This window comes from Peromyscus eremicus, chromosome X, assembly GCF_949786415.1.
Source record: "Peromyscus eremicus chromosome X, PerEre_H2_v1, whole genome shotgun sequence".
Classification (NCBI taxonomy): Eukaryota; Metazoa; Chordata; class Mammalia; order Rodentia; family Cricetidae; genus Peromyscus; species Peromyscus eremicus.
In genome coordinates this window covers 100306325-100317443 of record NC_081439.1, presented here as the reverse complement: position 1 = coordinate 100317443, position 11119 = coordinate 100306325, and positions in this window count along the sequence as shown.

Genomic DNA, 11119 nt, shown 5'->3' with positions numbered 1-11119 from the left:
TGGTGAAACTTCTGTAATCCTATGGGTCGAAGATCGTATTTCTAGAGTACTTTGGGTACATGGGAATATTCCTAGTGTCCCCTGACCAGACTGAGAAAGTCCAAGATCTCTTGGGTCAGATGATGACTGTCGTAAAGGCCCTTGATCCAAACAAGTGCCTGAAGCTTCTTGCAATGACAAGGAAGTATCTGGAGACCCTTGAGCAGATGATGAATGTCCAAGAGATTCTTGTATTGATGTGGACAGTCTCAGAGCCCCTTGTGTAGACAATGCATTTCCTAAAGAGATTTCCTGAGGTGGTGAGTCTTCAGGAGTCACTTTTTCATCCAAAGACACTTCCTGTAAATCCTGGTCTGTTAGTGAAGATCTTATAGGCCCAGTTTTACATGAGGCATATTTCAAAGACCCTTGGTCAGATGGACAATGTTCCAGAGTGTCCTGGGAAAATGTTGGTGATGCCAGTATCACTTGGTCTGATATAGAAGGGTCCACAGCACCTTGGGCTGTTGGAAGTGTCAGTGCCTCTAGGTCAGATGCCAAAGTTTCTAAGGACCTTGAGATAGATTTTTAAAGTTGTATGAACCTCTTGGGGAGATGGCAAAGGTTCTGATGTCTCTAGTTTAAATTGTGAAGGACCCAGAGTCCTCTCCAAAGAAGCCTGTATTCCCAGAACACTTTGAACAGATGATGCAGAATCTATAGACCCATGGGCAGATGATGGTGTTTCTCTAGCACCTTGAATAGATGATGATGGTCCTAGAGGACATTCTGAAGATTGGGAAAGTCCAGAAAGTCCTGGATCAGATGAATATGCTAAAGCCTCTTGGGGTAAAGAAGGGCCACAATCCTTTTGGGAAGATGTGGAAGTTGCTGGAGATCATTGATCAGGTTTTGAATGTCCTACATAATCTGGTGTTGATATGGAATTTCCCAGAGCCCCTTGGGCAGATAGTGAATCTCCTTAATATCCTTTCTGAGATGGTGAAGGACCTAGAGACCTTTGGGCAGATCTAGGCAATTCTAGACACAATTGGGCTGATAATAAAGATTCCAAGGTCCCTGGTACAGATGGAGTAGGTCCCACGGAACCTTGAGAAAATGGTAACAGTTGAAGAGTTTCCTGGAGAGATTTTGATGATCCCTGAATTGGTTGGTCAGAATCACAAAGGCACTCATCACCTTGCACAGATATTGAATGTCCCAGAGAACCTATGAGAGGTGACAAGGTTCGTAGTGTCCCTGATTGTTGGACCCTGATCCCCATTCCTTGGATAGCTGTTGCCTTGCTTGCTGACCTTGATCAGATGTCTTCCCTATGCTAATTTCCTCCCGTTTCCTTCCTCCTAAATGGCTTACCAGAGGTTCCTTTTTTGTGTATCCTGCATATTGCTGTAAACAGCTAGGATGCAAGAATGTATGTAAAACATCTGTAGTGAACTTCTGCGCTCTGGGGTTCTCCCACTGTGCTGTAATCCTGTATTTAAGGCCTCTTCCCTCCTTCAATAAAGGGCATTCTACTGAGATGAATGACCCACTGTCTTGTCTCTGTTTTAATCCTCAGCCCCTCCCTTGGACATGATGAACGGGTAGTAGCACAAGTGCTACAAGTGGAGGTCCCACTAAGATCCGAGAAAGAAGAGATGTGCTGAAGTACACTCAAAGAAAGGCTGGCCAGCATTTTTAAAGAAATTAAGAGTGGGTGAATTGTTATGGGTGAAGCTAGTTCTCAGTCGCTCCCGGAGGAACAATTAATTGGACTGCTGAAGCAACAGGGAATCACCATTAAAAGTAGACTGGCAGGTGAGTCCCCTAACTTGCCCGGACCCCATCCCTGGGCACCAGCCACTCTGGGGAAGACCTGCCCAACTTGGCCCCAGGTTCTGGCCACCAGGCAGGTTCCCTTCTAGCCCCACCGGGAAGGATCCTCTTCTCCAAGACCCCAGGCAGACCCTACAGTCTCTACGCCCTGTGCCCACGCCCATCCGCCCGAACCCCAAGCCTGTTCCTGAGACTTAGAGGCTGGCCCCCAGCTCCCATCTTGCCCTGGACTTCCCTTCTGGAGGAGAGAGAGAAAGAGAGAGAGAGAGAGAGAGAGAGAGAGAGAGAGAGAGGAGAGCTCCCATCATGCCCTGGACTTCCCTTCTGGACAAGAGCTCCCATCCTGCCCTGGACTTCCAATTTGGACAAGAGAGCTCCCATCTGGACAAAAGAGAGAGACTTCCTGAATCTGTCAGCTCTGTCTGAACCAAGTGTGCGGATAAGGCCAAGAACAAACCACAAGGAGATGGGCAGACGTCAAGGCAGAAACACATACAACAAAATGAATAGCAATACAGCATCACCAGGACCTAGCCCTCCTCCAACACCTAGACCTGAACCTCAGAAATTTGAAGAAGCAGAAGAAAATAGCCTTATGAATGACATCATGAAGAAGCTAGAGACTTGTGTAGAGGAAAAGACAAAAAAATGGGAAGAACACTGTAAACAACTAGAGGAAAGGGCAAACAAATTAGAAGAAATCAATAAAGTCCTGGAAGAGAACAATAAAGTACTGAAAGAAAATCAAGAAAAATCAATGAAACAAAAGAAGGAAACAGTCCAAGACCTGAAAAGGGAAATAGAAAAAATGAAGAAGACACAAACAGAGGGAATGCTGGAAATAGAAAATCTGAGAAAACGATTGGGAACTTCAGATGCAAGTATAATCAACAGAATGCAAGAGATGGAAGAGAGGATCTCTAGCGTTGAAGATACAGTAGAAGAAATAGATTCATCAGTCAAAGAAAACACTAAAGCCAACAAAGTCATGACCCAAAATGTCCAAGAAATTTGGGACACCATGAAAAGACCAAATCTACGAATAATAGGGGTAGAAGAAGGAGGAGAAGAATACCAACTCAAGGGGACAGAAAATATATTCAACAAGATCATAGAAGAAAACTTTCCCAACTTAAAGAAGGAAATGCCTATGAAAATACAGGAAACCTATAGAACACCAAACAGACTAGACCCCCAAAAAACGTCCCCTCGCCACATAATAATTAAACAATTAAACGTACACAATAAAGAAAGAATATTAAGAGCAGCAAATGAAAAAGGCCAAGTGACATATAAAGGCAAACCTATCAGAATAACACCCGATTTCTCAATGGAGACTTTGAAAGCCAGAAGGACATGGACAGATGTAATGCAGACACTAAGAGACCATGGATGTCACCCTAGACTAATATACCCAGCAAAACTTTCAATCATCACAGATGGAGTGAACAAGACATTCCATGACAAAGCCAGATTTAAACAATATTTATCCACAAACCCAGCCCTACAGAAAGCACTAGAAGGAAAATTCCAACCTAAGGAAGTCAGATACACCCTTGAAAACACAGGCAATAGATAAAGCCACAGCAGTAAACCCCAACAAAGAGAAGTACACACACATCACCACCAAAAAATAACAGGAATGAACAATCAATGGACATTAATATCCCTCAATATCAATGGACTTAATTCACCTATAAAAAGACATAGGCTTACAGAATGGATACAAACGTAGGACCCATCTTTCTGCTGCATACAAGAAACACATCTCAAATTCAAAGATAGACACTACCTAAAAATAAAAGGCTGGGAAAAGACTTTCCAATCAAATGGTCTTAAGAAACAAGTGGGTGTAGCCATCCTGATATCCAGCAAAGTAGACTTCAAACTAAAATCAATCAAAAGAGATCAAGAAGGGCATTACATACTCATCACAGGAAAGATCCACCAAGATGAAGTCTCAATTCTGAACATTTATGCCCCAAACACAAGGGCACCTACATATGTAAAAGAAACATTACTAAAGCTTAAATCACATATAAAACCCCACACATTAATAGTGGGAGACCTCAACACCCCACTTTCACCACTGGACAGATTTCCCAAATTGAAACTTAACAGAGAAATAAAGGACTTAACTGATGTCATGACTCAAATGGACTTAATCGACATCTACAGAACATTCCATCCTAACAAAAAAGAATATACCTTCTTCTCAGCACCCCATGGAACCTACTCTAAAACCGACCACATACTTGGCCACAAAACAAATCTAAACAGATACAAAACAATTTGGAATAACCTCCTGTGTTCTATCACACCACCATGGTCTAAAGTTGGATTTCAACAACAACAAAAACTACAGAAAACCTACAATCTCATGGAAACTGAACAATACCCACCTGAATCACCAATGGGTTAAGGAAGAAATAAAGAAAGAAATTAAAGACTTCCTAGAGATCAACGAAAATGAAGACACCACATATCCAAACCTATGGGACACTATGAAAGCAGTACTAAGAGGGAAATTCATAGCACTAAACGCCCACATAAATAAGCTGGAGAAATCTCACACTAGTGACTTAACAGCACACCTGAAAGTTCTAGAACAGGAAGAAGCAAAGTCTCCCAGGAAAAATAGATGCCAGGAAATTATCAAAGTGAGAGCTGAAATCAATAAAATAGAAACAAAGAGAACAATACAAAAAATTAATGAAACAAAGAGTTGGTTCTTTGAGAAAATCAACAAGATAGACAAGCCCTTATCCAAACTAACCAAAAGACAGAGAGAGAGAGAGAGCATCCAAATCAACAAAATCAGAAATGAAAAGGGGGACATAACAACAGACATTGAGGAAATCCAGAGAATCATCAGGTCATACTTCAAAAACCTCTATTCCACAAAACTGGAAAACCTAAAAGAAATGGATAATTTTCTGGATAGGTACCCCACACCAAAGCTAAATCAAGATCAGATAAACTATTTAAATAGACCAACAACCCCTAAGGAAATAGAAACAGTCATTAAAAGTCTCCCAACCAAAAAAAGCCCAGGACCAGATGGTTTCAGTGCAGAATTCTACCAGATCTTCAAAGAAGAGTTAATACCAATACTCTCTAAATTGTTCCACACAATAGAAACAGAAGGAACATTACCAAACTCCTTCTATGAGGCTACAATTACCCTGATTCCTAAACCAAACAAGGATACAACAAAGAAAGAGAACTACAGACTGATCTCCCTCATGAACATTGATGCAAAAATACTCAATAAAATACTGGCAAACAGACTCCAAGAATACATCAAAACAATTATCCACCATGATCAAGTAAGATTCATTCCAGGGATGCAAGGATGGTTCAACATACGAAAGTCTGTCAATGTAATACACCATGTAAACAAACTCAAAGAAAAAAAACCACATGATCATCTCACTAGATGCTGAAAAGGCATTTGACAAAATCCAACACCCCTTCATGATAAAGGTCTTGGAGCGATCAGGAATACAGAGAACATACCTAAACATAATAAAGGCAATTTACAGCAAGCCAACAGCCAACATCAAATTAAATGGGGAGAAACTCAAAGCAATTCCACTAAAATCAGGAATGAGGCAAGGCTGTCCACTCTCCCCATACTTATTCAATATAGTACTTGAAGTTCTGGCCAGAGCAATAAGACAACATAAGGAAATTAAGGGGATACAAATTGGAAAGGAAGAAGTCAAGCTTTCCCTATTTGCAGATGACATGATAGTATACTTGAGTGACCACAAAGATTCCACCAAGGAACTGATACAACTTATAAACACCTTCAGCAACATAGCAGGATACAAGATCAACTCAAAAAAATCAGTAGCCCTCCTATATACAATGGACAAAGAAGCAGAGAAGGAAATCAGAGATACACCACCCTTTACTATAGCCACAAATGACATAAAATACCTTGGAGTAACACTAACCAAGCAAGTGAAGGACCTATATGACAAGAACTTTAAGTCCCTGAAAAAAGAAATTGAAGAAGATGTCAGAAAATGGAAAGATCTCCCATGCCCATGGGTAGGCAGGACTAACATAGTAAAAATGGCAATCTTACCAAAAGCAATCTACAGATTCAATGCAATCCCCATCAAAATACCAACACAATTCTTCACAGACCTGGAAAGAATAATACTCAACTTCATATGGAAAAACAAAAAACCCAGGATAGCCAAAAGAATCCTGTACAATAACACAACCTCTGGAGGCATCACGATCCCTGACTTCAAGCTGTACTATAGAGCTACAGTAATAAAAACAGCTTGGTATTGGTATAAAAACCAACATGTGGACCAATGGAATCAAATTGAAGACCCTCACATGAATCCGCACACCTATGAACAAATAATTTTTGACAAAGAAGCCAAAAGTGCACAATGGAAAAAAGAAAGCATCTTCAACAAATGGTGCTGGCAAAACTGGATATCAACATGTAGAAGGCTGCAAATAGATCCATATCTATCACCGTGCACAAAACTTAAGTCCAAGTGGATCAAGGACCTCAACATAAATCTGAAGGCTACTCTGAACCTGCTAGAAGAGAAAGTAGGAAGTAGTCTTGAACACATTGGCATAGGAGACCACTTCCTAAATAGAACACCAGTAGCACAGACACTGAGAGAAACAATCAATCAATGGGACCTCTTGAAACTGAGAAGCTTTTGTAGAGCAAAGGATACGGTCAACAAGGCAAAGCGACAGCCTACAGAATGGGAAAAGATCTTCACCAACCCCACATCTGACAGAGGACTGATATCCAGAATATATAAGGAACTCAAGAAATTAGACATCAAAATGCCCAACAGTCCAATTAAGAAATGGGCTATAGAGCTAAACAGAGAATTCTCAACAGAGGAAACTCAAATGGCTGAAAGACATTTAAGGAATTGCTCAACATCCCTAATCATCAGGGAAATGCAAATCAAAACAACTCTGATAGACCACCTTATGCCTGTCAGAATGGCTAAGATCAAAAACACTGAAGACACCTTATGCTGGAGAGGATGTGGAGCTAGGGGAACTCTCCTCCACTGCTGGTGGGAATGCAAGCTTGTACAACCACTTTGGAAATCAATATGGCACTTTCTTAGAAAATTGGGAATCCATCTCCCCCAAGATCCAGCTATACCACTCTTGGGCATATACCCAAGGAATGCTCAACCACACCACAAGAACACTTGTTCAGCTATGTTCATATCAGCATTGTTTGTAATAGCCAGAACATAGAAAAAACCTAGATGCCCTTCAACTGAAGAATGGATAAACAAAATGTGGTACATATACACAATGGAATACTACTCAGCAGAGAAAAACAATGACATCATGAGGTTTGCAGACAAATGGATGGATCTAGAAAAAATCATCCTGAGTGATGTAACCCAGACTCAGAAAGACAAACATGGTATGTACTCACTCATAGCAGGATACTAGATGTGGAACAAGGATGACTGGACTGCTACTCACATCACCAGGGAGGCTACCTGGAAAACAGGACTCCAAGAAAGACACGGGGATCACCCAATGACAGAGAAATGGAATGAGATCTACATGAACAGCCTGGACATGAGTGGGGGTAGTGAAGGGCGAGGGTCGAGGGAAAGAGAGCTTGGGTGAGCGGGAGATCCCAGCTGGATCAACAACAGAGAGGGAGAACAAGGAATAGGAGACCATGGTAAATGAAGACCACATGAGAATAGGAAGAAGCAAAGTGCTAGAGAGGCCCACAGAAATCCACAAAGATACCCCCACAACAGACTGCTGGCAATGTTTGAGAGACAGCCCGAACTGACCTACTCTGGTGATGGGATGGCCAAACACCCTAATTGTCATGCTAGAAACCTCATCCAACTACTGAAGGATCTGGATGCAGAGATCCATGACTAGGCCCCGGGTGGATCTCTGGGAGTCCAATTAGTGAGAATGAAGAGGGTTTATATGAGCGAGAATTGTTGAGACCAAGGTTGGATAAAGCACAGAGACAAATAGCCAAACGAACGGAAACACATAAAATATGACCCAATGGCTGAGGGGTCACCAACTGGATCAGGCCCTCTGAGTGGGTGAGACAGTTGATTGGCCTGATCTGTTTGGGAGGCATCCAGGCAGTGGGACCAGGTCCTGTGCTCATTGCATGAGTCGGCTGTTTGAAACCTGGGGCCTATGCAGGGTCGCTTGGCTCGGCCTGGGAGGAGGGGACTGGACCTACCTGGACTGAGTCTACCAGGTTGATCTCAGTCTGCGGGGAAGGCTTTGCCCTGGAGGACATGGGAATGGGGGGTGGGCTGGGGGGATGGTGAGGGGGCGGGAGGGGGGAGAACAAGGGAATCCGTGGCTGATATGTAGAACTGAATTGTATTGCAAAATAAAAATTAAAAAATAATAATAAAAAAAAGAGTAGAATGGCTAAAGATTTCATTCAGATCCTCCAGAATGTTAGTCCCTGGTTTCTGGTCTCTGGGGGATTTAATATACCAGATTGGGAACAGGTTAAGATTGACTTACAAAAGTACTTGCATAAAGAAGGGCCTGATTCCATACCCTTCACTACTTTCTCTTTGTGGTGCTTGGTTAAAGATGTGTTGCTTAGTGATAATATCAAAGTTCAAGAATTAACTGAAGCTAAAGCTGTGTTGAAAGAGGCTCAGGTAGAGGAGGCTTTCAGATCCCTTCAAACTTCTGATGTTTCTGACTCTGCAGAGTCGTCCTCACAGGGTCATGATGTAGAAGTCAGATTAGAAAAGAATACTAGATGCTTAAAAGGGAAATTACAGAAGATGTCTTACAAGGATAGACCTCCAGCCCACAACCCTGACTTTTGCATCACAGAGGTCCATCCTTCTGCATCCATAGAGGAGTTAACAGGGGAAGTTGCTTACCCAGTTATAGAGTCTCAAAATGCTCAAGGTCAGAGGCAAGAGGAACACAATCCGCTAGATTTTAAAAGCATCAAACAGCTTAAGGAAGCTGTAGTGTCATATGGGCCCCATGCTCCTTTTACCACAGCTATACTTGAATCCTTTTCGGCCTTAATTATACCCCTTGAGATTGGATGCAGTTGTGTCGTGCTGCTCTCTCTAGGGTGGGATTGTTTAAATTGGAGGAGTGAGTTTCAAGAACATTGTGAAACTACAGCTAATAGGAATGCCACTGTGGGCTTTCCAGCTTGCAGTCTTGAGATGCTCACGGATACAGGGCAGGATGCCACTTTACAAGCACAGATTTTGTATGATCTCACAGTTTATGCACAGATTAGCATAGCCGCTACCAGTGCATGGAACAGGCTGCCTAATAACGCTGCTGGCAAACAACTATCTAAAGTCATTCAGGGACCATCAGAACCATTCGCAGAATTTATAGATCATCTGCTTCAATTAGCAGGTAGACTATTTGGGGACGCTGATCAAGCCATGCCTATAGAAAAGCAATTGGCCTTTGAAAATGCCAATAAGTATTGCAAGGAGGCCATTAAACCCCATAAAAAGAACTTAAATGATTATCTTAAGATATGTAGAGATATAGACGGGCATCGCATCATGGGACAGGTAATAGCTTCAGCCATGAGGGGAAAATATTGTGGAGGAGCCCACCAAAAAAGCTGTTTTGGATGTGGCCAGCAAGGTCATTTTAAGAAAAATTGTCCTCGAGCACAAGCAGTGGCAAAGACACTGGGACTTTGCTCCCGATGTCAAAAGGGCCATCGCTGGAGTACTGGGTGCCGATCTAAGGTTGATGCTCAGGAAAATCTGTTACCACCTTTGGTAAACGGGCAGCGGGGTCTGCTCTGGACCCCCCACAGTCAGGTGTACTGAGCCCTGGATACACCTGCCCCAACCCCTGTTTCCCACCATCCCATCCAGTTTGTTCCTCACAAAAATCACTTTCTGTCCAAGACCTTATCAGAGGGACCCCCGGAAGTGCAGGATTGAACCTCTGCACCTCTGTCAAAGCAATATTAACACCTCGGATGGGCCCCCAGGCTCTCAGTACTGGAGTCATGGGTCCACTACCTGCAGGATCTTTAGGACTGATTCTGGGCAGGAGCAGTGCTCTTATGCAAGGTATTAGAGTAATTCCAGGAGTGACAGATGAAGACTCTGAAGGAGAAATAAGAATCATGGTTGAGGCTGGTAAGGGGGTGACAGTTATTCCCCAGGGTGCTTGCATAGCACAATTGCTTTTGATGCCTCACTTTCAAACTAATAATCCTTTTCTTAAATCACATAGAGGTGAGGGTGGATTGGGCTCTATGGGCCCTCTAGCCTGCTGGGTGTCCACCTCAGAACAAAGACCCACACTAAATTTAAAAATTAATGATCGCAATTTTCAGGGTCTTTCAGATACTGGTGCTGACACTTGAGTTATCTCTATAAAACATTGGCCTAAATCATGGCCCCTTAAAGATTCCACCTCTAACCTACAGGGTATCAGCACAGCTCAGATGCCATTACAGAGCAGGCTACTCTTAAATTGGAAGGATAAGGAAGGTCATGCAGGAACTTTTCAACACTTTGTGCTACCTGACACTCCAGGGAACTTGTGGGGACAGGACGGGTTAGACGGTATGGGAGCAGTGCTTACTACACAGCTTGTACAACAGATGCTGAAGAGTCAGGGCTACTGCCCAGGCAGAGGCTTAGGGAAAATGCTGCCAGGAGATCCACTACCTGTGGCAGACAAAAGCTGTGTTACTAGATGTCCTGGGGATACTAGAGGATTAGGGTTTTTTCCACAGGGGTCACTGCACAGCAGCCTTCGATAATACAACCAATAAAAATCACTTAGAAAAGTGATGACCCTGTACGGGTGGAACAGTGGCTTCTTAATAAAAAAAAAATGGAGGCTGTGAATGCATTATCTAAGGAAAAGTTAGATGCTGGACATATCATTCCTTCCACCTCACCCTGAAACACACCTATATTTGTTATTAAAAAGAAGTCAGGAAAATGGAGGCTATTACAAGATCTTAGAGCTGTAAATAAAACCATGCTTCTCATGGGAGCAACACAGCCTGGTTTGCCTGCCCCTGTGGAAATTCCTAAACATTGGAATTTAATTGTGATTGACTTGAGGGATTGTTTCTTTACCGTTCCTTTGCATCCCAAGGACAGTCCTTGCTTTGCTTTTAGTGTTCCATCAGAAAATCTCAAAGAACCTTATCAGAGATATCTGTGGGCAGTTTTGCCCCAAGGAATGGCCAATAGCCCTACTATATGTCAAATTTATGTCTTTGTCCACAGCTCCAGTTCGAAAATCTTTTCCAGAT